Here is a 4,496-nt window from a genome sequence, read left to right on the forward strand (position 1 = left end):
TTCATTTAGTGAAGAAGCAGTTCACATACCTTGTGTTTGGTTGACTGACACAATTTTTCTAGAGAAACTATAGACTGCATTACTATATTTCACTGTAATAATGATGGCTGTATTATTCATTACATGAAACCAGGTGCAAAATGAGAAAATTTATTTCACTTCTTTAGCACATGATTGAAAATAAATTAAAGCACAATGCTGAAGAACACTGGAAAATGTGCCATTTGTGGAAATGTCACTGGAGAATTTAGGCTTTGAAAACACATTTGAAAATAATTTACATTTTCTAATTGAGTGGTATAAAATTCATTCATAAACAGATTAATAACAGAATTTTTTTTTTTGCTTTTCACTAATTTGTATTTAAAAATTAACCTCCAAAAAGAAGGCAGATAGCCCTTTTTTTCCTTTTTTTAAAAAAAGATTTATATATTTATTTGAGAGAGAGAGAGTGAGGGGGCTTAGGAGCAGAGGGAGAGGGACAAGCAGACTCCGTGCTGAGTGCAGAGCCAGACTCTGGTCTCCATCCCAGGCCCTTGAGATCATGACCTGAGCAGAAACCAAGAGTCAGACATTTAATCGACTGAGCCACCCAGGTGTCCCAAGCCCTTTTCTTCTAGGAATTATTTTTAAGATGGCAAAAAACCCTTGAATTTTGTATTTTAATCTTAAATAAAATATTTTTTTTTCAAATAAAGAAATGACTTTAGGAAGAATTAAAAGCTCTCTTTTTTGTCTGAAATGCAACAGGAAGGCAGTTTCTGAAGAAACTGCTTGAAAGAACATAAGCATGGAAGGGTAATTATAAGGTTTCAAGGATATGAAGCTACTCGAGGAGCAACAGTAGAGAGGAACCACAAGCAAAGTTTCGAGCATACTGTCATGTGTGTTTTCAAAAGGGGACACACAAGGTGTGAGTCAGAAAATATGGCACCTACAGCATTACTTGGAAAAGGTGCCAGTTGATACGTCCTGGTAATTCAGGTTTAACTCAGGGCCAAGTCAAATTTTTTACATGGGCGTCAGGGAAAATGTTACGAGAACATGGAAACTATTTAAGATAGTTCAGGAAACTACAGCCTTTCTTATTTAATTATGTAAGCATTCAAAACTGTCTTTGAACCAACTAGATAATTATCTTTGTACGGTACAAAACTCATACCTTACTCAGATATGAATAATTTTAAACTCTAATTGTGACATTCAGCTTGAACTCTAAAGTTTTATGTTATAAATACTGATTGTTAAATCCAATACACTGTGATTGCTACTCTTATTTTCCTACAGGAACTGGTAATTCCTCTGAAGGATTTCAATGGCAAATTATAGAAAGTAATCCAATTTAACAATTCCATTATAAGACAATTTATAACTGTTGACACTTTCTCAGAAATACAGTAGAGAGGGGAAAAAGTCACATTCTTTTTTCTCTGTATATTCTCATAATGTGGTTTTCCATTTTGACTCCTTGTCCTCAATATCTATTCGGTAGCAATATTTCACAAGATAATTTTTTTTTTAATTTTATTTATTTATTTGTCAGAGAGAGAAAGAGAGAGAGAGAGCACAAGTAGGGGGGAGCAGCAGGCAGAGGGAGAAGCAGGCTCCTTACTGAGCAAGGCGCCCAGTGTGGGACTCAACCCCAGGACACTGGGATCAAGACCCTGAGTCTGGCTCCCTGCTCAGCGGCTAGTCTGCTTACCCTCTCCCTTTTCCCCTCCCCCCTGCCCATACTCTCTCTCACTCTTGCTCTCTCTCTCTCTCAAATGAATAAATAAATAAATAAATAAATAAATAAATAAATAAATAAATAAATAAATAAAATCTTGAAAAAAAAAAAGCATCCTTTCAACTTCTGACTTTCTGGCTTCAGTCCTAACCATTCCTTGCATTCCCTTGTGACAATGTGAGTGCTGTCCCAATTCTGGTCTCTACTTTTTTTCTCAGTTCTGTCTTCTCTCCTCCTCAGTATTCTTTCCATTAAACATCTCTCTTGCCTGCATTACCAAGCTATTCCTCTCTTCTTGCCTCTTTCCAATAGGATTTAAAGTTTAATTTCAAGTTCAGAAAAATAATTTTCTCTCTTTCTTTCTTTATTTTTTATCTTCTCCCACCCCTGCTCATTCTTCTCACTAGGTCATTCTCACAGAAGATGAACTGAAAGAGGAAAGAATACAAATCAAAGATGCTGGTACCTTTCCTTTCCGCCTTGCCTTTTTCCATAGGGACATTTGCCACACCGGCCTGCCCTCACTATCAGCAGGTAAGAAAAAGGGGAGGGATATTTTAATTTATACTTAAGGGAAATGGCCAAAGGCAGTTTGTCCAGCCTTGTTTTATTATAGGCCACCCAGGCTGAACTCTGACCTAAATAAAGAACTTTCCATGGGATTCAGCTTAGATCAAGCTGGAGGAGGTGCAAAAGCCTCATAAAGAGAGTATCTTGTTGCCTTAATTGTTTTTGTTTTCATCGTTTTTGTTCATAAATTTTTCCTGTGGCACTACTTTGGCTCTCTGGATTCAGATACTAGATCTACTGCTTACCAGCAATGTAGCCCTAAGCTCCGTGTGCTTTACCTCAGTGTTGTCACCTCATAACAAGACCTAACTCATAGAGTTTCGATGACAAAAGCATCGTAACAGAGACTCACTCCAAGCATTCAAATATTGAAACTCACAAAAGCAGTGCTGGGCGCCTGGGTGGCTCAGATGGTTAAGCGTCTGCCTTCGGCTCAGGTCATGATCCCAGGGTCCTGGGATCGAGTCCTACATCGGGCTCTCTGCTCCTTGGGAGCCTGCTTCTCCTTCTGCCTCTCTCTCCCTCTCTGTCTTTCATGAATAAGTAAATAAAATCTTAAAAAACAAAAACAAAACAAAAACAAAAGCAGTGTCAATGAGTAATTTGATTTAAAGCTAGATGTTTTAATACAGCTGAGTAGTACCAATTATTATTGTCTGGTTTGAGCCCTGACCAGGTAGATAAAAGCAGGTGGAGTAAATGAAAATACTTCCAAAAAGTCAAAAGTATTTTTAAACAAAACTAATAATATATTATGAACATAGGAAGTTACCTGAAATGAGTGTTAAACTAATTACAGCATAATAACAATACGTGCTTTGAATGTTTAAATTGAAATCAAAATCCCTATCAATACTGCTTACTAGTATAAAGAAGGCCATATATTCACTAAGCTATTTTTACTGAGTTTTTTATGCGGTTGTGACAATGGCAAAATGTTTGGAATTAGACATTACGATGAGTGGACTAGCAATAGGATTATTTTTAAAAATATATCTGTACTTCATAAATACATTTATCTGATTGATTTTACAGTCCCTGCTATATCCTCAGCTTTGATTTGATTATGAGTCCTCCCATTTTCAGCTGTGAAGAAGAATTGAACAAGAAAACCATGGAATTAGCCATATATTAGATTTAGCCTCCATATTTTAATGAATGAACCTAACAAAATTGACATCACAAACTCAGACCAGGGCCAGTATGAGATTCATGCATAAGTTAGATAAAATCTCCTATCCACTCACTGTAGAAAATGACTGCACGAGGGGCTTAGCCTAAAGCACACCTCAACGACAACTCCAGTGTTCCCAGCCGCGATTCCCCTGTTTCTGATCACAGCTGCTTCCAGTATTACATTGGGAATTTACGCCCCATCATAAACTTTGTCACAATTATTTAACCTTATACACTTCAGTTTCTTTATTGATAAAATGAGAATGATAATTGAACTACTTCATCAGGCTATTGATAAAATTCAATCCTGTAATATATGGAATGTTTGGCATAATGTCTGGCCTAAAGCAAGAAAGCAAGTAAGTATAATTTTAATCAGGCACATGCAGGTACCACTCCCAATTTTCAGAGATATTCCTTCTATCCTTATAACATAGAAAGCCAACATGTTTCCTCCATGTCGAACAAGCTTTTACAATGACTTATGAATAGATCCAGCCACTGAACAGAGTAAGGGGGAAAGTAAAAAGGAAATGTTCTGAAAATGAGTACAAACGAAAGTATACCTTGGTTGGATGTATTAAAAAATGAAAAAGAATAGTATCTCTTTGAGAGAGACAACCTTGATACTTCTCCAAAGTTTAGGCTTAATTCTAACTTTTCACGTTTTGACATTTCTGTTTACCTAAAAAAAAAAAAAGCAAAATACCAAAAAACAAAACAAAACAAAACACTTCACAAAACATCTTACATGGCAGAACAGAAAAACCCCAGGCATATAGCTATGGTAGTGTGCACCTTAAAGTTTAAAAACACTATGCATGGATAAATTTGATTTCTATTTCATCAAAGAAGTCCTTGAGATTTTTCCAATTTTAAAATTTTGCATAATATTTACATATGGGGTGCTCAAATCTATCAGAAGATATGTACAGCGAGGAGGCAAGTCTTTTCAGCTAAAATAAATACATAAATGAAATAAAACTCCCTAATGTTTAGAGATGATGAACAAAGAATTAAA

Source organism: Mirounga leonina, unplaced genomic scaffold (genome assembly GCF_011800145.1).
Source record: "Mirounga leonina isolate KUSES-001 unplaced genomic scaffold, KU_Mleo_1.0 Mir_95, whole genome shotgun sequence".
NCBI lineage: Eukaryota > Metazoa > Chordata > Mammalia > Carnivora > Phocidae > Mirounga > Mirounga leonina.